The sequence below is a fragment of the Oncorhynchus mykiss genome, chromosome 9 (genome assembly GCF_057628025.1).
Source record: "Oncorhynchus mykiss isolate SJ-2025 chromosome 9, ASM5762802v1, whole genome shotgun sequence".
Lineage (NCBI taxonomy): Eukaryota > Metazoa > Chordata > Actinopteri > Salmoniformes > Salmonidae > Oncorhynchus > Oncorhynchus mykiss.
This window is the reverse complement of record NC_143030.1, coordinates 36004600-36027726: the sequence shown is the minus strand read 5'-3', so window position 1 is coordinate 36027726 and position 23127 is coordinate 36004600. Positions and strand designations below refer to the sequence as shown.

The 23127-nt window shown below is 42.2% G+C and overlaps 1 long non-coding RNA gene and 1 other non-coding gene across 3 annotated transcripts in view; one reads left to right on the top strand and one right to left on the bottom strand.

Moving 5' to 3' along the window:
* Window positions 1-23127, top strand: part of LOC110531933 (uncharacterized) — a 140757-nt gene that overhangs the window by 82350 nt on the left and 35280 nt on the right. The gene's annotated exons all lie outside the window — the stretch shown is intronic.
* The window catches only part of LOC149980897 (uncharacterized), a 31951-nt gene continuing 12050 nt past the window's right edge, over window positions 3227-23127 (bottom strand). The window contains exon 3 of the long non-coding RNA XR_016483217.1: window positions 3227-3718. This is a non-coding gene — a long non-coding RNA (uncharacterized LOC149980897). The remainder of the gene's footprint in view (window positions 3719-23127) is intronic.

Genomic DNA, 23127 nt, shown 5'->3' with positions numbered 1-23127 from the left:
GCCCAAAGCATATGCTTTTATGCATCAGCAGTTTCATTTCAATAGGGTCAATGCTTACGCTTCGGTTATGTCAAGCACATTTTCCACACACACTACTTGCCTGGATAGCCTACATTTTAGTCTGCTCAGCATTTTTCTCACCTATTTGAGGAAAACTTCATGCTCTGCTTTTTTATGGGTACCCACCGAAAAGTAGAGTTCTGCTCAGAGTTCTGACACACTACACATCATTTGTGCATAACATACTCCAAACACCAACTTTGAAGAGCATAGATAACCTATATCAGGCAATGGATGCAATGATTTTCTCTTCCATATTACTGCGAATGCAGCAGGGACCCACACAAACACAGACCGATGCATACTGTAGGCTACGCATACACATATCCTGGGTCCATGCCTGGACAGAACTGGGAGCAGAGTGTTAAAATAATCAGTGTGGGCTGTCTGGAGGTCACCAAGGTCAGAGCCCAGCAGCTTTAGAGTTACTTACCCAAAAGGGCTTCACCTGATTGACATCAGGTTAACAATGGCCCACTTATTGGGTAATTGTGGGAAGTGTAACCCGTAACTACTGAAAGGTCAAAGGTTGTTGTTCAGGAATGTGCAGATGGGCATGTAAATAGACAATGAAGCCGAGTATTTGCAAAACGATGACCCAAGCCATGAGGGCTTTCTGCTCTCTTTCCATTTTCAATGGAAAATTGTTGAACCATTGTGGGATAGACGTTGAATTGACATCTGTGCCCGGTGGGCTTGTTTGGTCCCAGTACATTTTTGGACCAGTTATTCCTGTTTCTGTCCATGCCATTCACTGTTCCTGAAAACGGTTGACTTAATGATCTGAAAACTGCACAAACTGTCATTTACATAGTATCACTTGTATTGCAACATAGGACATGACTGCCTATGTTAGTAGTGGCCACACTGTGCTAATAAGTTATAATTCTAATTGTGTAACATGTTTGAATTATTTATCTTTGTTTATATATTGTTAGTATTAACAGCTGTGTTTTATAATAACATTTTCCAAACTGATATTCAATGAAATGTCAATGTTGCCTTGCTGTTTTCCGTTATCACTGGGTGGACCAGTTTCTCCCGGTCCTGATCCTGAGGGCCAAGGGGGTGCCCGCTAGTGCACTCCTGCACTCAACTCAAGTCATTGTTTATTTTAATCTTTATTTTGACAGGGAGTCAATGCTAAGACCAAGGTCTCTTTTCCAGATGAGCCATGTATAGCACCACAATACACATCAAAATACAATAAATGCATTAAACTACACATTCTTACACATTAAAATACACATTATCATACACAACAATACACAAAAAGCAAAACACGAATACACAGTGGACAATGGGAAAAATAGGAGACACCTGGTGGGGGGTGGAGACAAGCACAAGACAGGTGAAACACATCACGGTGTGACAGCAAAGCTCTCTGCCTTCCTTTCGGCTCCTGTTAGCTGGCAGTATAAGGTTGCAATGCGCATGTCAATGCTTTGCATTGAGTTTGGAGTTTGAAGGGCGGGAGAAAGGCACACAGTGAGGCTGCCTTTCCGCTTGCTTGCTTACGTGCACATTTTGTACCAGATCACCACATATTTGGTAAGAAGTACTAGTTCAGAAATGTATTTTATCATGCAGACAAAACATGAAGATGACAAAATGATTATTAATAAAATGTACATATATTTTTTTAGGACCCCTTTCTCATAAATTATCCTGTCTTTTGAGGCAACGAGTTGTTTACAGTTTTGTGTATAACGGTGAACATATCACAGGTCTCACCCTTCATGACTTTGCTGTCCATCTCCGGATCCAACTCCAAATGTTAGGAATCCGACACGCTTATACTCGGATCAGAAACAGAGGTCCCGGCTACAAGAGCCAACCGCGACGTTAGATGAGCTTTGCCGGTGACATCCAGGTAACCTAGCTAGTCAGGGCTTGCCTGTTAATATTACCACCAGGAGACGGTAAAATCAAACTATCACAGTGTGTTAAGAACAGCACTATCACCGTTGTAAGGACTGTGAATGTTGTACTGTTCAACTTGAAAATCTACAAATATAGCATACAATTATCCCTTTAAAGCATGTGGGGAATATACAATGCCATACCATGAAATGCATCGGCTCAGACTGAAATAGAGGTGCTAGTGTCAGAGATTGGCTACAACCAAAAGGTTTTATTTGGCTCGGTCAGTTGTGGCTTGACCAGTAAATTATAAAAACATAGCTACAAAGTGAGGACCATTAGGACAATTCAAGTTGCTTTATCAATGGCAAATATACTTCAAATGAGTAGGCAACACTCACCAATAAGCCACCATCCTTAACAGCTCCCTCCTGTAGGCTTATAGCCATCATTGCTGTTCTACAGAATGAGTCATGTGTTCCAACTGGCTACCTTGCCACAGCATTCAGCAGCATCTTTTGCATAACCTGCACATAAAGAGTGGAAGCCTTTTCTATTCACATAGTTAAATCATTTTGGGATGGTGATTTTATGGTGATGTGGGTGCCAAAGAAAATAAACCCTTTTAGATTTCAACCTGATGTGCAATGGTGTATGGACATTTTTTTTGTGCTACTGATAGTTTTGCTGATGAGTGCATCTAAAACATTGGCTCATCAAAGGCTTGAGATGCCGATCAGAACCCGAAGGTGGATAGCACTTGGGTGTGCACTGGAATGGCATGTGTTTGCCTTTTTAAAGTAGGTCTTAAATCCTCGCAAAAATCCTATAAAATTGGGGTTGAGAAACGATATCTGCAGAAAAAGTCCCACCTCTCTCTCAAAATGTGTTCTCTGCGAAATGCAGCATAAGCCACATCTACAAACAGCAAGATCAGCCATCTCATATTTTTATTTTCCATTATCTCAGTCTTTTATAGTATTTCAACAATGGTTTCACTTTCACTAATTTAACAAAGTACTGTACTTTATATGGATTATTATCACCAAACACCACACTTTCCGTGGAAATGATCCCATGCATGGTTTTTAGACATTTTTGCCTACGCATGATTGATAAATGAGACCCCTAGAATTTTGCAACCATAATCATGTAGCCTATTAGAATGTGTATTTTACCTGTAAAGCATTCCTCATGTATAGAGTCACACCATTGAGTGACAGAAGCTCATTGAAGCTTTTGGTTTATTCAACCTGTCAAATTGTTTTACTCAGTAATTTAAATGAGAGGGAATCTGACACCAGGCATTTGAAATGAGTGTACATTTGTTCCTTTCATTAGGGGCACCTCTTACTCTTAACTCAAAATGTACAGGTCCGAGGGCTAAGATTTGGAACAGGAAGGAATGCTTTTCTCATCTGGGATCCTCAGATCAATGGAACTGAATGGTGGATGATTGTGCAGGTTGTGGGACTCAGTGATTTGGGCCAAGGTCCAAGATTTGGTACAGGAAGGATTGGTTCTCATCTGGCATCCTCAGATCAATGGAAATTAATGGTGGATGATGTTGTAGGCTGTGGGAGTCAGTGGTTTGGGGAGAAAACATTGGGACTATCACGTTTTAGGGAAGATGCAGACAGTGTCGAAGTAACAAAAGTAGAAGTAACAAAAGCTTATTACTAGAACAGGGCAATCAAAGGGCAGGCAGAGGTCAGTAATCCAGATCAGAGTCAAAAGGTACATTAGGCTCAGGGCAGGCAGAATGGTCAAAACCGGGAAAACTAGAAAACAGGAACTATAGAAAAAGACAGGAGCAAGGGGAAAACCACTAGTAGGCTTGACAGACAAAACAAACTGGCAACAGTCAAACAGCGAACACGGTATAAATACAGTGGGGAAGATGGGCGACACCTGGAGGGGGGTGGAGACAAGTACAAAGACAGATCATGGTGTGACAGGAACAGGTCTCAAGGAATTAAGTGAAAAGGAGCACAGTGATGTAATTGGCAAATAATCAATTTTTATTTAGTTTGGCTCCTGGAATGGAAATGGTCAATAATGAGCTGCTCTGTTGGGCCTATCCGGATTCGCACTCTCTCACTGCATCCCTCTTTCTTCATCAGTTTCTCTCTCCTCTTTTCCTCACTTTCTTTCTCCCCGTTCCTTCTCCTTCCCAGTCCCTATCTTGCCCACAACAGAAAATCCCTAGTCAGCTGCTCTTGCTAATCAGCATTATCACCAGAGAGGAAGAGGTGAAGCGAGAGGTTTTAGTCTGCCCAAAATCTGACCACTTTTAATGGAGGTCAATGAGTGTGGAATTTGGTCAACAAAATGTTTTAATTGTTAATTGCTAAGTTTCATAATGTTTAGGTTGTTATGAATGCACTGATAGAAGTGGACACGTTGGCATTTCGGCAAATTCAAAATAAAAAATATGAGAGTTTTGCCTATTGTTCGCACGCGTATCTGCCCTCTCATTGACTAGAATGGTCCCACCTAATCTCGCTTCCGCTCGCCTGCCTTCCCTCTTTGTGAACATGTATTTCCATTGTTAGAGTGGTCACCTTACTATTTTGTCAATCTAATAGAACATCTTTGTTACCGCTGACCGGGTTGTTAACCCACCTCTTCCTTTTGGAGCAGACGTGGTGGTAATGCTTTTTTACCCCTCAGACTTTGGGCTGGTTACAATCCGTATTGTCAAAAGGAAGATCCGTGTTAAAATGTAGAGGTAATTTCTGGTTGAGCTGACATATGCAGAGTTTACCATAAATGCAGTCTCTGCGACCCTGGGAACATTGCTTTATAGTGGATCCTCAGTGCTACAGATTGAATAGAGCCCTTTGTCCCTCCCTCTTGCATCCCCATCCCCCTTTGTTGTGGCCAGAGCACGCATGGGCTGCTTAAGCTTTTTTAAATCACATACAATAAACAAACAGACAATAGAGTACCACAGTATTAGTCATAATACCCATAACACCTAGTGGTCAAACAGGGAAATGTTTCCAATTGTTTTTCCAACATTCATTTTTCCCATATGCGATTTTAGAAACAAATGAGGGATGTGTTTCGTGTAGGCTTATCCTGGTGTAACATTTTGAGAACCACAAATCTCTCTAGGACAAGGTGACTTTTATCAATATATTTGCCTGTATTCACCCTCCAAAATGAAATGCTAATTAGATGCTGATATTGCTATTATAAAGAACTACAAATGCCATGATGATCTGGACAAGACTGCCGAATCTAGGCAAAGGTAAGAATCTCTGGATTAACTATCTAATTCATGTTGGTAACATGTAGTAATGAATACATTGGCTACATTTCTTTAAATTGACAATTCTGTGAACTGTCTAGTACAAGTTTTAAATTGGCACAATACCTGTTAGCAAAGGTGTCAGCTAGAGATTACGTATTTGTAACTCCTGTAAATTCAACTCGTGCCAGTCAAGGTACTCCACCATTGAACAAGAGACACTGGCTTTATTGCTAGGCTTAAAGTTTTGAGGAATATTTGGGCTCCAGTGCCTTGCCTGTATTGGTCTTCACGGTGTAGCGGTATTTATTAAAGAGGGGTAAAGAGTGATTTTGTTCGGGCGCCAGGCAGGTATTAACCATGCCGAAAGGAAAAAGAGTAGAATAGAGAGAGTACCACTACCAGACCCACACACATCAGCAGAAGAGACTGCCTAGAGTGTAGCCTGTTTACCAGATAGCCAGTGGAGAGAAAAAAAGAATACACACCATATAAAACCCACATCACAGCACAGGGGTAACCCCAACAAGAATACCTCATACAATAATAATAATAATAATAATAATGGCAGAGCAATTTAACAGCAACTTCATACAAGAAAGAACCCAGTCATCAACAGAGGATTTGCAATAATATGTATTATCGTCCAGTGGAGGAGTGCAGAGGGTATGAATGTGGGGGGTGTTCATAGACGCAACAAAGGCCTTAAAAATGTCCACAATCTTCTCGGCCACATGTCATTAGTACACCTCAATACAGTTCACATAACAATGCATAACTTGCAAGCAACCTCCCTTTTAACTAAAATGTCCACCCAAATACTTCTGGCAGGGCAATAATAGTCCAGCTCTAATGAACGTCAATGGGAAGTGCATTGGAAAAATAGAGGGAAGAGAAAAAGAGAGAGAGAACAAGGGAGATCTTAGCTGTGGTCTTCAGGTGTACTGTCCGACTGTCCGATGGTTTGTATGTTAAAGCTTTGCAACAATGTTGCTACTAATCCATGCGATCCATAATGGGCGCGGTCCCAAACGGAAAACAACCACGACCGAGAGCGACTACACCGATGATTGAGTTGAATACTTTATAAACTACACACACTGAAAAGAAACACAACTTCTGCAGCACAGCCCACACAATCAAACTGTCTTGGGGTGGGCGTGTTACATTCCCCAGTTTCTGTGTGTTGTTGTAGGTTTGTATGCGTGTGTATTTCAGAAAATGGAATCCTGGATTCCTCAAGCAGCTGATTGGTCACTAATTGGAGCTCTGACCCCGCCCTCGTCTGGCTCATCAATTATCGACTCTCCAGCTTGATAAAAGCCACTGTTCCTTTGTCAGGAGAGAGCTTCTTTGTATGTCCTGTGTTGGTCTGTATAAGTTGTTGAAAGTATTTTGTAGCCGCTCCTGCAGAGGGATGTGTATGCCATAGGACTTAGTGAACAATTTCTATAAACCAAAAACACTAAGTATTGGTTTCATTTGTTCCCAGGGGCGTAAGGGGAACACCGTGGGAGTGTTTAGGCAAGAGGCCTGCGGGCATACATAACCCGTAGTATTGAATTTGTCTATGCACACTAGGTAATACCTGGGTGGACCAACCCATGTATTTTGGTTAGCGCGCCAGTTGGTGCTAAAGGTTAGGTAAGCTGTGGGAAGGCAGGTAAGGTAGGAGAGGGGACTCTAACTTTTACTTTCTTTGATTTGATTTCATCCAGCCCATTTTCCCCACCTTACCTTGATTAAGGAAGAATAAATTCCCTGTAAACTATTTTTCTAAGCCTATGTTGTCCTTCCCCGCACCTACAATCACATACTTTTTCACTCCACAGGGAGTTGAGATATAGCAGGGTGTTGAGTTCCCTCCTTCAAGAGGCGTACGTAACAATTTGTAATTGTATTTATTATGTATTACAGATTACTGCACCTGTACATAGCCCACCTATAATTTAGCCCAAACAACTACCTCTTTCCCTACTGTATTTATTTATTTGATTTATTTTGCTCCTTTGCACCCCATTATTTTTATTTCTACTTCAAATTCTACTTCTTCCACTTCAAATGTACCATTCCAGTGTTTTACTTGCTATATTGTATTTACTTTGCCACCATGGCCTTTTTTTTGCCTTTACCTCCCTTATCTCACCTCATTTGCTCACATCGTATATAGACTTGTTTATACTGTATTATTGACTGTATGTTTGTTTTACTCCATGTGTAACTCTGTGTCGTTGTATGTGTCTAACTGCTTTGCTTTATCTTGGCCAGGTCGCAATTGTAAATGAGAACTTGTTCTCAACTTGCCTACTTGGTTAAATAAAGGTGAAATAAAATAAAAAATGTAAATGTGTCTGCGCCTATGTGTTGCTTCACAGTCCCCGCTGTTCCACAAGGTGTATTTTTATCTACACTGCTCAAAAAAATAAAGGGAACACTTAAACAACACAATGCAACTCCAAGTCAATCACACTTCTGTGAAATCAAACTGTCCACTTAGGAAGCAACACTGATTGACAATAAATTTCACATGCTGTTGTGCAAATGGAATAGACAACAGGTGGAAATTATAGGCAATTAGCAAGACACCCCCAATAAAGGAGTGGTTCTGCAGGTGATAACCACAGACCAATTCAAAGTTCCTATGCTTCCTGGCTGATGTTTTGGTCACTTTTGAATGCTGGCGGTGCTTTCACTCTAGTGGTAGCATGAGACTGAGTCTACAACCCACACAAGTGGCTCAGGTAGTGCAGCTCATCCAGGATGACACATCAATGCGAGCTGTGGCAAGAAGGTTTGCTGTGTCTGTCAACGTAGTGTCCAGAGCATGGAGGCGCTACCAGGAGACAGACCAGTACATCAGGAGACGTGGAGGAGGCCGTAGGAGGGCAACAACCCAGCAGCAGGACCGCTACCTCTGCCTTTGTGCAAGGAGGAGCAGAAGGAGCACTGCCAGAGCCCTGCAAAATGACCTCCAGCAGGCCACAAATGTGCATGTGTCTGCTCAAACGGTCAGTAACAGACTCCATGAGGGTGGTATCAGGGCCCGACATCCACAGGTGGGGGTTGTGCTTACAGCTCAACACCGTGCATTTGCCAGAGAACACCAAGATTGGCAAATTCGCCACTGGCGCCCTATGCTCTTTACAGATGAAAGCAGGTTCACACTGAGCACATGTGACAGCCTGGAGACGCCGTGGAGAACGTTCTGCTGCCTGCAACATCCTCCAGCATGACCGGTTTGGCGGTGAGTCAGTCATGGTGTGGGGTGGCATTTCTTTGGGGGGCCGCACAGCCCTCCATGTGCTCGCCAGAGGTAGCCTGACTGCCATTAGGTACCGAGATGAGATCCTCCGACCCCTTGTGAGACCATATGCTGGTGCGGTTGGCTCTGGGTTCCTCCTAATGCAAGACAATGCTAGACCTCATGTGGCTGGAGTGTGTCAGCAGTTCCTGCAAGAGGAAGGCATTGATGCTATGGACTGGCCCGCCCGTTCCCCAGACCTGAATCCAATTGAGCACATCTGGGACATCATGTCTCGCTCCATCCACCAACGTGGCGTTGCACCACAGACTGTCCAGGAGTTGGCGGACGCTTTAGTCCAGGTCTGGGAGGAGATCCCTTAGGAGACAATCCGCCACCTCATCAGGAGCATGCCCAGGCGTTGTAGTGAGGTCATACAGGCACGTGGAGGCCACACACACTACTGAGCCTCATTTTGACTTGTTATAAGGACATTACATCAAAGTTGGATCAGCCTGTAGTGTGGTTTTCCACTTTAATTTTGAGTGTGACTCCAAATCCAGACCTCCATGGGTTGATAAATTTGATTTCCATTGATACTTTTTCTTTGATTTTGTTGTCAGCACATTCAACTATGTGAAGAAAAAAGTATTTAATAAGAATATTTCATTCATTCAGATCTAGGATGTGTTATTTTAGTGTTCCCTTTATTTTTTTTTGAGCAGTGTATTTACTTCGGATCTGGAATCCCTCAACTGAAGCTAGCCAGCTAACTACCAGATATCAGTCAGCAAACCATTGCTAGCGGTCATCAGCTAACCTTCAGCTCGGAAAGCTCTCTCCAGCTCGGAAACTCTCGCCAGTTCGAACAACGTAACTCTAACCAGAGCATAATGGACCTGTTATTTTTATCCCCGGATTCCTACCTCAAACTGAACATTTTCATCTGCATCTTCACAACTAGCTAACTACAATCCCGGATGACTACTCCTGGCTAGCGTTTCCATCCCAGAGTTAGCCAGGGCTCCTGTGCTACCACCGAAGCATACTCCTGGGCTACAATATTTGCCTGCTAGCTACCTAGAGCTACTTGGAACCCTACTAATTCCACGACTGGTCTATCGACGTCACCGCACGAAAAGGCAAAAACAGACTTACCCCCATCGCGACGCCCCCCCCCCCCCCAAAGGCTAACTTTCTAGCCCCTGCTATCTGCTTGCTTGCTAACCCGGTCTGCTAACTGCTAAACTGCGGGGCCCAGGTCTGCTAACTGCTAGCCCTTGCTAACTGCTTGCTTGCTAACCAGGTCTGCTAACTCCTAGCTTGCCCTGGTCTACTAACTGCTAGCCCATGCTAACTGCTTGCTTGCTAACCCGCCCTGCTAACTGCTAGCTTGCCTTGGTCTACTAGCTGCTAGCTTGATTAGCTCCGGCCTACTAACTGTTAGCTTGTTAGCCTGCTAACTGTCTGAATCGCCGTGTCCCCAGCCAGCCCAACCACTCACTGGACCCATATGTTCACTTGGTTCACATGCCTCTCTCTAATATCAATATGCCTTGTCCATTAATGTCCTGGTTAGTGATTACTGTCTTATTTCACTGTATAGCCTCTAGCCCTGCTCAATATGCCTTAACCAACCATGTTGTTCCACCTCCTACATATGACATCACTTGGTTTAAACATCTCTAGAGACTATATCTCTCTCTTCATTACTCAATGCCTAGGTTTACCTCCAATGTACTCACATCCTACCTTACCTTTGTCTGTACACTATGCCTTGAATCTATGCTATCGTGCCCAGAAACCTGCTCCTTTTACTCTCTGTTCTGATCTTGCTAGATGGCCAGTTCGTATAGTTCTTAGCCGTACCCTTATCCTACTTCTCCTCTGTTCCTCTGGTGATGTGGAGGTTAATCCAGGTCCTGCAGTGCCTAGCTCCACTCCCACCCCCCAGGTGCTCTTGACTTCCGTAAACGTAAAAGCCTTGGTTTCATGCATGTTAACATTAGAAGCCTACTCCCTAAGTTTGTTTTACTCACTGCTATAGCACACTCTGCCAACCCAGATGTCTTAGCCGTGTCTGAATCCTGGCTTAGGAAAACCACCAAAACCCCTGAAATCTCCATTGCTAACTATAACGTTTTCCACCAAGATAGAACTGCCAAAGGGGGCGGTGTTGCAATCTACTACAAAGATAGAAAGTAATACAGAACTCTGCAGGCTAAGTCTGTACCCAAACAATTTGAGCTTCTACTTCTAAAAATGCACCTTTCCAGAAACAAGTCTCTCACTGTTGCCGCTTGCTATAGACCTCCCTCTGCCCCCAGCTGTGCCCTCAATACTATATGTGAACTGATTGCCCACCATCTATCTTCTGAACTCGTGCTATTAGGTGACCTAAACTGGGACATGCTGAACACCCCGGCCATCCTACAAACTAAGCTTGATGCCCTCAATCTCACACAAATTATCAATGAACCTACCAGGTACAACCCCAAATCAGTAAACACGGGCACCCTCATAGATGTTATCCTAACTAATTCGCCCTCCAAATAAACCTCTGCTTTCAATCAAGATCTCAGCGATCACTGCCTCATTGCCTGCATCCGTAATGGGTCTGCGACCAAACGACCACCCCTCATCACTGTCAAACGCTCCCTGAAACACTTCTGCGAGCAGGCCTATCTAATCGACCTGGCACGGGGTATCCTGGAATGACATTGACCTCATCCCGTCAGTAGATGATGCCTGGCTATTCTTTAAAAGTGCCTTCCTCACCATCTTAAATAAGCATTCCCCTCTCAAACAATGTAGAACTAGGAATAGATAGGTCTGGCGTGAACCAAGGACTATGTCTGCCCTTGACCAGCACAAAAACATCCTGTGGCGTTCTGCATTAGCATCGAATAGCCCCCGTGACATATGCAACTTTTCAGGGAAGTTAGGAACAAATATCCACAGGCAGTTAGAAAAGCTAAGGCAAGCTTTTTCAAACAGAAATTTGCATTCTGTAGTACTAACTCAAAGTTCTGGGACACTGTAAAGTCCATGGAGAATAAGAGCACCTCCTCCCAGCTGCCCACTGCTCTGAGGCTAGGAAACATTGTCACCACCGATAAATCCAGTATAATTGAGAATTTCAATAAGCATTTCTCTACGGCTGGCCATGCTTTCTACATGGCTACCCCGATCAACTGCCTGGCACCCTCCACAGCAACCCGCCAAAGCCCCCACCATTTCTCCTTTACCCAAATCCAGATAGCCGATGTTCTGAAAGAGCTGCAAAATCTGGACCCCTACAAATCAGCCGGGCTAGACAGTCTTGACCCTCTCTTTCTAAAATGATCTGCCAAAATTGTTGCAACCCCTATTACTAGCCTGTTCAACCTCTCTTTCGTATCGTCTGAGATTCCCAAAGGTTGGAAAGCTGCCAAGGTCATCCCCCTCTTCAAAGGGGGTGACACTCTAGACCCAAACTGCTACAGACCTATATCTATCCTACCCTGTCTTTCTAAGGTCTTCAAAAGCCAAGTTAACAAACAGCTTACTGACCATTTTGAATCCCACCATACCTTCTCCGCTATGCAATCTGGTTTCAGAGCTGGTCATGGGTGCACCTCAGCCACGCTCAATGTTCTAAACGACATCATAACCGCCATCGATAAGAGACATTACTGTGCAGCCATATTCATCGACCTGGCCAAGACTTTCAACTCTGTCATTCACAACATTCTTATTGGCAGACTGGATGGCCTTTGTTTCTCAAATGATTGCCTCGCCTGGTTTACCAACTACTTCTCTGATAGAGTTCAGTGTGTCAAATCGGAGGGCCTGTTGTCTTGACCTCTGACAGTCTCTATGGGTGTGCCACAGGGTTAAATTCTCGGGCCGACTCTTTTCTGTATACATCACTGATGTTGCTCTTGCTGCTGGTGATTCTCTGATCCACCTCTACACAGACGACACCATTCTGTATACTTCTGTCCCCTCCTTGGACACTGTGTTAACTAAGCTCCAGACGAGCTTCAATGCCATACAACTCTCCTTCCGTGGCCTCCAACTGCTCTTAAATGCAAGTAAAACTAAATGAATGCTTTTCAATCGATCGCTGCCCGCACCTGCTCGCCCGTCCAGCATCACTACTCTGGACTGCTCTGAAATACGTGGACAACTACAAATACCTGGGTGTCTGATTAGACTGTTAACTCTCCTTCCAGACTCACATTAAGCATCTCCAATTCAAAATTAAATCTAGAATCGGCTTCCTATATCGCAACAAAGCATCCTTCACTCATGCTGCCAAACATGCCTTCGTAAAACTGACCATTCTACCGATCCTCGACTTCGGTCATCTATAAAATAGCCTCCAACACTCTACTCAACAAACTGGATGCAGTCTATCACAATGCCATCCATTTTGTCACCAAAGCCCCATACACTTCTCACCATTGCGACCTGTAAGCTCTCGTTGGTTGGCCCTCGCTTCATACTCGTCGCCAAACCCACTGGCTACAGGTTATCTACAAGTCTCTGCTAGGTAACACCCTGCCTTATCTCAGCTCACTGGTCACCATAGCAGCACCAACTCGTAGCACACGCTCCAGCAGGTATATCTCACTGGTCACCCCCAAAGCCAATTCCTCCTTTGGTCGTCTTTCCTTCCAGTTCTCTGCTGCCCATGACTGGAACAAATTGCAAAAATCTCTGAAGCTGGAGACTCACATCTCCCTCACTAGCTTTAAGCACCAGCTGTCAGAGCAGTTTACAGATCACTGCACCTGTACTTAGCCTATCTGTAAACAGCCCATCTACCTACCTCATCCCCATACTGGTATTTATTTATATATTTTGCTCCTTTGCACCCCAGTATCTCTACCTGCACATTCATCTTCTGCTGATCTACAATTCCAGTGTTTAATTGCTATATTGTAATTACTTCACCACCATGGCCTATTTATTTCCTTAACTTACCTCATTTGCACTCACTGTATATAGACTTTTAGTTTTCTTTTGTTCTACTGTATTATTGACTGTATGTTTTGTTTATTCCATGTGTGTTGTTGTATGTGTCGAATTGCTAAGCTTTATCTTGGCCAGGTCGCAGTTGCAAATGAGAACTTGTTCTCAACTAGCCTTCCTGGTTAAATAAAAGTGAAATAAATAAATAAAATGAAAAATTCAGTCAAAACTGTCACAGCTAAGTTCATATAGATATATATTTTTTGTACTATTATTGCCTGCACTCACACACATCGTATTCAGAAAACTGTATTTACCTGCAAGAGGTGTCTACCAACTATGTTTAGAGTATCTTAAACCGCTCTTTATTGACCACGGGTAGAAAGTAGAGGTCGACTGATTATGATTTTTCAACGCCGATACCAATTATTGGAGAAACAAAAAAATAAACAAAAAAAGCAGATGCTGATTAATCTGCATATTTTTTTATAAGTGTTCATTGTTCATTCAGTATTCAGTATTGTTGTAATTGTCATTATTACAAATATATATATATATATATGTATATGTGTGTAAGATTTGTAATAATGACAATTACAACAATACTGAATGAACAATTAACACTTATTTTAACTTAATATATATAATACATCAATAAAATCAAATGAGTCTTAAATAAATAATGAAACATGTTCAATTTGGTTGAAATATACAAAGTGTTCAATATTCCCAGGTAAGAAGTTTTAGGTTGTAGTTATTATAGGACTATTTCTCTCTATACCATTTGTATTTCATATACCTTTGACTATTGGATGTTCTAATAGGTACTTTAGTATGCCAGCCTAATCTCGGGAGTTGATAGGCTTGAAGTCATAAACAGCACAATGCTTGAAGCATTGTGAAGAGCTGCTGGCAAACGCAGTAAAGTGCTGTTTGAGTTAATGCTTACGAGCATGCTGCTGCCTACCACCACTCAGTCAGACTGCTCTATCAAATCATAGACTTAGTTATAATTTAATAACACACAGAAATACAAGCCTTAGGTCATTAATATGGTCAAATCCGGAAACTATCATTTCGAAAACAAGACGTTTATTATTTCAGTGAAATTCGGAACCGTTCCGTATTTTATCTAACGGGTGGCATCCATAAGTCTAAATATTGCTGTTACATTGCACAACCTTCAATGTTATGTCATAATTACCTAAAATTCTGGCAAATGAGTTCGCAACGAGCCAGGCAGCCCAAACTGTTGCATATACCCTGACTCTGCGTGCAATGAAGGCAAGAGAAGTGACACAATTTCCTTAGTTTAATATCGCCTGCTAACATGAATTTATTTGAACTAAATATGCAGGTTTAAAAAAATAGACTTCTGTGTATTGATTTTAAGAAAGGTATTGATGTTTATGGTTAGGTACATTCGTGCAACGATTGTGCTTTTTTCGCAAATGTGCTTACATTTTCCCCCGTTTGGCAAAGTTGGCTGTCTTTGTTAGGAATAAATAGTCTTCACAGTTCGCAAACGAGCCAGGCGGCCCAAACTGCTGCATATACACGGACTCTGTTGCACAGAATGCAAGATAAGTGACATAATTTCCCTAGTTGAAAGAAATTCAAGTTAGCAGGACATATTAACTAAATATGCAGGTTTAAAAATATATACTTGTGTATTCATTTTAAGAAAGACGTTGATGTTTATGATTAGGTACACATTGGTGCAACGACAGTGCTTTATTCACGAATGCGCTCGTTAAATCACCCGTTTGGCGATGTAGGCTGTGATTCAATGATAAATTAACAGGCACCGCATCGATTATATGCAACGCAGGACAAGCTAGATTAACTAGTAATATCATCAACCACGTGTGGTTAACTAGTGATTATGTTAAGATTGATTGTTTTTTTTATAAGATACGTTTAATGCTAGCTAGCACCTTACCTTGGCTCCTTACTACATTCGCATTACAGGTAGTCAGCCTGCCACGCAGTCTCCTCGTGGAGTGCAATGTAATCGGCCATGATTGGTGTCCAAAAATGACGATTTATCGATTTTTATGAAAACTTGAATTTGGCCCCAATTAATAGGTCCACTAGTAGTAAGTATATGTTTATACCTTCAGAAGTACTGCAATGTGGGTTGGATTGAATAGAGAATTAAGGCAGATAACGCTTAATTCCTACAATCTAACAGTTCAAACATACTATACATTTAAATGTCATATTATCAATCAGGCTCTTCTACTTGTGGCATAGCGTTTGTTGGTGTCCCTTAGATTTTTCTCTCTCTGTCCCCTAATCATCGTTATGACCTGCTAACTTCAGATTTAGACTCATTTACTTTTGTTCCACTTAAACAACCTAACAATTTTTCCACCTTGGTTGTAGTTGATTCCCCGAGACAGATTTTGGATATTTAGTTCCCTTACGGAGATAACAATAGCCGTATTCTGTTGATACAATTTTTTTTTTAAATGCACCTTTATTTAACCAGGTAGGCTAGTTGAGAACAAGTTCTCATTTACAACTGCGACCTGGCCAAGATAAAGCATAGCAGTGTGAACAGACAACACAGAGTTACACATGGAGTAAAAAATTAATTAACAATTAAGTCAATAACACAGTAGAAAAAAAAGAAAAAAAGAGAGTCTATATACATTGTGTGCAAAAGGCAGGCATGAGGAGGTAGGCGAATAATTACAATTTTGCAGATTAACACTGGAGTGATAAATGATCAGATGGACATGTACAGGTAGAGATACTGGTGTGCAAAAGAGCAGAAAAGTAAATCAATATAAACAGTATGAGGATGAGGTAGGTAAATTGGGTGGGCTATTTACCGATAGACTGTGTACAGCTGCAGAGATCGGTTAGCTGCTCAGATAGCAGATGTTTGAAGTTGGTGAGGGAGATAAAAGTCTCCAACTTCAGCGATTTTTGCAATTTGTTCCAGTCACAGGCAGCAGAGAACTGGAACGAAAGGCGGCCAAATTAAGTGTTGGCTTTAGGGATGATCAGTGAGATACACCTGCTGGAGCGCGTGCTACAGGTGGGTGTTGCCATCGTGACCAGTGAACTGAGATAAGACGGAGCTTTACCTAGCATGGACTTGTAGATGACCTGGAGCCAGTGGGTCTGGCGACGAATATGTAGCGAGGGCCAGCCGACTAGAGCATACAGGTCGCAGTGGTGGGTGGTATAAGGTGCTTTAGTAACAAAACGGATGGCACTGTGATAAACTGCATCCAGTTTGCTGAAGCTATTTTGTAGATGACATCGCCGAAGTCGAGGATCGGTAGGATATTCAGTTTTACTAGGGTAAGTTTGGCGGCGTGAGTGAAGGAGGCTTTGTTACGGAATAGAAAGCCGACTCTAGATTTGATTTTAGATCGGAGATGGTTGATATGAGTCTGGAAGGAGAGTTTACAGTCTAGCCAGACACCGAGGTACTTATAGATGTCCACATATTCTGGGTCGGAACCATCCATGGTGGTGATGCTAGTCGGGCGTGCGGGTGCAAATAATAACACACAAATACCCCATCATTCTAATTAACTGTGAAAGATGAACACAGCTCAGTCATACCCAACTTGAGAAGTAACAGTTTAATACCATTTTTAGTATTGGGATGGATTTACAAGCATTTCGCTACACTTTCCTTAACATCTGCTAACCATGTGTATGTGACCAATACAATTTGATTGGTGCATGGTGTGATGTCAGGTTATTACTGAGCTTAGAGAAGATCATGCTTTAGCTGCGAGAGATGCCAGGACAAAATACAGCAATTACTTGTAGAGTTGAATGTCAAGGTTTTGGGATGTACACAACAAGGAAATTGGACTCTAATTTCTCCTAGATGAGACTGTCTTAGTCATCATGCAGACTTCAACTACTGTAAATATATGAAAAAGTAACTCCCACTGCTTACCTGCTAGGAAACATTCCTAACTGCAACTTTAAAGTAATTAGTATACTAATCATGCCTTTGACGTTGATAATTGCCATTTACATTGTGTCGTGAACATTTTTTAAGGAAAGTGCTTTAATCGCAGTGCACTTTACTCCCTATTTAATTGTTCCCATTTATAATTAACTAACTCGTCCCCATTCAAGCAATTCCATTAAGGTATGTCTTGGTTGAGGAACCATGGTTTGCATTTGATGGGGAAGCGGCTTCTCTAGAGGTCAGACAGGGATGGACTCTTGTTTTACGCTGGTAGTCAGGAAAGTTTCAGCATGTCATGGCTTGGTGAGAAGGGGGAGGCTATATTTGTAACGGTTCTCTTGGGGTGAAGTAGAGGCGGACCAAAACGCAGCGTGATTATATTGATTCATGTTTAATAAAAAAAGATAAACACGAACACTACAAAACAATAAACGTGGAAAACCAAAAACAGCTCTGTCTGGTGCAAAACACAGAGACAGGAACAATCACCCACAAACACACAGTGAAACCCAGGCTACCTAAGTATGTTTCTCAATCAGAGACAACTACTGACACCTGCCTCTGATTGAGAACCATACTAGGCCGAAACATAGAAATACCCAAAACCTAGAAAAACAAACAGACTGCCCACCCAACTCACGCCCTGACCATACTAAATAAATACAAAACAAAGGAAATAAAGGTCAGAACGTGACAATATTTCTCTCTCTCTTGCTATATTTATTTCTTCCTCTCCCCCTAAAATACCTAGCATCTGCTTCTGAATGCTTTGAGAACAAGTCTAAACTTGTTGTTTGGAGTGCAGCGCAGTCCGGAAAGCTATTCACTGTTTCTCCACTTAGGAGATGCGGAGTTGTGGAACTGAACCAGACAGGAAAAATACATTTTTAAGTCTGAAAAAAAGCCACTTTGAGGTGGGAAATGTCAGCTGTCTGGCCTCTGTGATTTTGAGAGGTATGCCAAAAATCTTGAAGATTTTGAAAGCGCATTACTCACATCACTGCCATACATGCCATTTTCTCCAAAGACCAGCAAGGTGATTAGGGTATTTTTCCTCAGTCTCAAATTCCACGGTGCAAGATATTGATGGAAATGCTTGAAATTCTTTATTTTGGTTGCTAGTTTATTTGCATTACGTACACATGTTTTTTTAGTCTATATGAAGGGATTATTTAATCAAAAGATAAGTCATTTGTGCAACTAAGCTCAATATTTGTTGTATAAAATCTGACTCTTACCAATTACTACCTCAAGGGGATAGTGCATTCAGTAGTAATGACTTGCAGGTCCTTCTGTGTCCTCCACTGTCTCATCTGCACGGTTCTTCTGCTCTACCTTCTGTCAGGGAGTGATCAGTGAGCAAAGACAGGTTGCCAGGTTGAACAGTCATGTAGAGAGGCTAATTTCCCACACTGTCCCCACCCTACACACTGTTTTTCCTCTGCGTCATAAGCATGGGGTGGCAGCATAGCCTAGTGATTAGAACGTTGGACTAGTAACCACCGAGCTGACAAGGTCTGTCGTTCTGCCCCTGAACAGGCAGTTAACCCACTGTTCTTAGGCCGTCATTGAAAATAAGAATTTGTTCTTAACTGACTTGCCTAGTTAAATAAAGGTAAAATAAAAACATGGCCCACTCTCCAGCTGGACCCATGAGCTAACTTGAGTTTCCCACCCCTAAAGCATCTACCCCACGTCGGGGTGGATGCTTTGTTGTATTTCACACACGCAATGCCTTATTGCAACATGTGCTTTACAGTGCGTGCATTACTATCAATACCTATACTTAGAACCATCAATACTTCTTGTGACATAACGAGAAGGACGGTAAGGGCTGTGTCTGTCTAGTGTCGAATGTCACAGACAGCTGATGGACAACAAGCTTGCTTTCAAGGAACTCCTATAGAGACCATTAAGAGGTCATGGTCAAGCTGTTTTATTTATCAGAACATTAAGAAACATAACCCGATCGAGATTGATATCCACTTGTAGACCTCTCGCCATTATCTCGAATAAAATTACAACTTGCACCGTTCTCACTCCACTATTTCGGTACTTTGCAGAACAATGAGCCGTGCCTTTTTTTTAAAACTTGTATTTATTCAGGGAGCCCAATTGAGACCAGGGTCTCATTCACAATGATGCCATGAGTACAACAATGTTCACTATCAAGAAAATGAACATTCCAAATAAAACAAGAATAAAAAATGTAATATCGATAAGGTACAACAACGGGAGTTTTCAACGTAAAACTACCAAATACCATTTTTAAGGGGTCCTTTTAACAAGGTAAAACCAGAGTAATAAGGTGGGACAGTGCACAGGAGTGTTTTACTGTACACACAGAAAAAAAACATTTGCAAAGCTCTTTGTGGGTGCAGAGGCCTTCATAAATCCACATGTATTCAAAGGTTATGTGCGGGATTACTGTGGTGCGGCCGTAAAGAGTGCCCCGAGACCAGCATCAAATGGCATTGTGTACACCACATCTGTCATTGGCTTCATCAATAAGTGTATCGAGTCCTGCTTTCAAGGAGCGGGACTCTAACCCGGAAGATTATAAGAAATCCCGCTATGCCCTGCGACGAACCATCTTTGTTTTCTTTATTATTTTGGTTAGGTCAGGGTGTGACACGGGTGGTTGGTTTAGTTTTTGTCCTGTATATCTATGAGGTTTTAGTATGTCTAGGTATATGTAGGTCTCTGGTGGCCTGAATTGGTTCCCAATCAGAGACAGCTGTTTATCGTTGTCTCTGATTGGGGATCCTATTTAGGTTGTCATTTTCTTCTTGGTTTCTGTACAGCACTTTGAGATATCAGCTGATGTACGAAGGGCTATATAAATACATTTGATTTGATTTCATCACTCCTGTGTTCCAATGGCACGTTGTATTAGCTAATCCAAGTTTATAATTTTAAAAGGCTAATTGATCATTAACTGTCCTTCTTTAGACTAGTTGAGTATCTGGAGCATCAGCATTTGTGGGTTCGATTACAGGCTCAAAGTTGCCAGAAACAAATAACTTTCTTCTGAAACTTGTCAGTCTATTCTTGTTCTGAGAAATGAAGGCTATTCCATGTGAGATGGCCAAGAAACTGAAGATCTCGTACAACGCTGTGTACAGAATAGCGCAAACGGGCTCTAACCAGACCAGAAAGAGGAGTGGGAGGCCCCGGTGCACAAATGAGCAAGAAAACAAGTACATTAGAGTGTCTAGTTTGAGAAACAGACGCCTCACAAGTCCTCAACTGGCAGCTTCATTAAATAGTACCAGCAAACCACCAGTCTCAAAGTCAACAGTGAAAAGGTGACTCCGGGATGCTGGCCTTCTAGGCAGAGTTCCTCTGTTCAGTGTCTCGGTTATTTTGCCCATCTTAGGAAGTTTTAAGCTCTAACTTTTGAGTGCTATAGGCTAACAACTCCATTCCAATTGCATCTGAAAGCTGGCTTCTCAACTTGGTATCGCGACATTGAATGGAGGCTAAATATGTATACTATAGTGGACAGTTTATTAGGTACACATCTAGTACCAGGTCAGACCACCCTTTGCCACCAGAACAGCCTGAATTCTTCAGGACATAGAAACGTTGGTATCAAGGGACCTAACGTGTGCTAGGAAAACAATCTCCACACATTACATCACTGCCATCAGACTGTACTGTTGACACCAGGCAGAATGGGGCCATGGTTTTTCCACTCCTCAATTGTCCAGTGTTGGTTATCATATGCCCATTGGAGCCGCTTCTTATTGTTTTTAGCTCATAGGAGTGGAACCGGGTGTGAGTTTCTGCTGCAATAGCCCATCCATGACAAGGACCCGACGAGCTGTGCGTTCCAAGATGCCGTTTTGCTCACCACTGTGGTATTGCCTGCACCGTTATTTGTCTGTTGTGTCCTGCCTGATGATTATTGCAATTCTCCTTCGACCTCTCATCAACAAGCTTTTTTTGCCCACAGGACTGCCGCTGACTGGATGTTTTTTTGTTTGTCGCACCATTCTCGCTAAACTCTAGATACTGTCGTGCGTGAAAAGTCTAGGAGGTCGGCCGTTTGAGATACAGAATCTGGTGCGCCTGGCACCGACGATCATACCGCTTTCAAAGTCGCTTAGGTCACTAATTTTGCCCATTCTAATGTTCAGTTGTACAGTAACTTAATGCTTCGATGCCTGTCTGCCTGCATTATGTAGCAAGCCACGGCAACGTGACTCACTGTGTAGGAGCGAACCATTTTCCTGGATGGGGTGGTGTACCTAATAAACTGGCCATTGGAAGAGCACGATATGGGGCACAAATTAAGGTATTTGGATCCAGAAATCTCTTGAGACATTCACAAGGTTGGATATCCTCTGGGGTTTGAATGGGACCTCTTCCTAAATAGACATCACCTGTGGGTGCCAGACAAAGGCGCCTTTATCAATAAACAGTCTTCCTGAACTGAAAACCAGTGTTACCAATGGTTGCAATTTAGAGAAAAAATGTTTTCCCATCACCATGGAAAAGGCAAAGAACTCCCACATAAAAATAGACAAACGGTTGTTGACCTTCATAAATCAGGCAATGTGTATAGTAATAATATATACCTCTTACCAATATTAGGGAAAAATGAAAAAGTTTAAAATCACTGAAACGGTGGTAAACTTGCCTGGTATTGGACGCAAGTGTATCTTTCCCCCAGGCACAGTGAAAAAGATGGTTCAGGAAGCAAAGAAAAATCCATGGGCCAAAGTTGGAGAATTACAGTACTTGGACACATCTTCGGCTCCTCTCCAAATCTACAATCAGACGGCACATCCATGCCAATAGTCTCTTTGGAAGAGTTGCCAGAATAAAATAACCTTATTGAGAACAACCAACAAATGTAAATGGCTGGGGCCTCATAACAGTTGTGTACATTTAAAACTAGTGATTAAGATGACACAATGATTCCCTACACTATTCAGTGCTTGCTTTCTCACATAAACTGAAATTGAGCAAACAGTGTAGAATTTTTTTCAACCAGCCCTTACAAAAAATATTGCAGTCAGAGTGCAGTATAACCGCAGTATGTTGCAAATACAGCATCCAAAATAACACTTTTTTTTACTGCAGTAATTTTTTAGTTACTGTACTTTAACTGCAATCTTTTTTTTGTAAGGGAGGAAATGACAGAGTGATTTCCACTAGATAACATAGCTGTTCTAACTTTGTGGCTTTCTCATTTTGATAACAAATGCCGCTCCGGTAGGAGCAATCAATACGTGAATATCAAAGCCAATCACAAAACTGGAATGATGGTTGCTGATAATAGGCCTCTGTACGCCTATGTAGATATTTCATAAAGAAATCACATTTGCGGTCACTTTTGATAATGGTGTTTTCCCGCTAATGGAACATTCATCCTTATATCCCAGTTTTTTTTATGCTAGTGATTGTATTAACTTGGGATCTATCGCATCCCACAACTGTCCCAGACTATGTTGTAATATTTATTTATTGCACAGAAAAGGTTAACCATTGTACTATGGGGGATGGTAGATTGACATAAGCTATTGCTTTAGCTGTTCGTTAGGCCTACTCATCTTATTGGCTGATGAAAAGTAAATGTGGACAGTTCTTCTAATATCTTCAATATGCACCTTGTAATTGGTTAAGGACAGGTGCAGTTGTGTCCCCAATGTGTCTGTCTTCACTTGTAGCCTGTGAGGAAGACCCGATCACGTGATCGAGAGCCATGTGGGTGAGAGTTCCTTGGGAGCACACAGCACTGAGGGAGAAGGGCACAACGCAGCACTCTTGGCCAAAGGCTCAACGGCCACT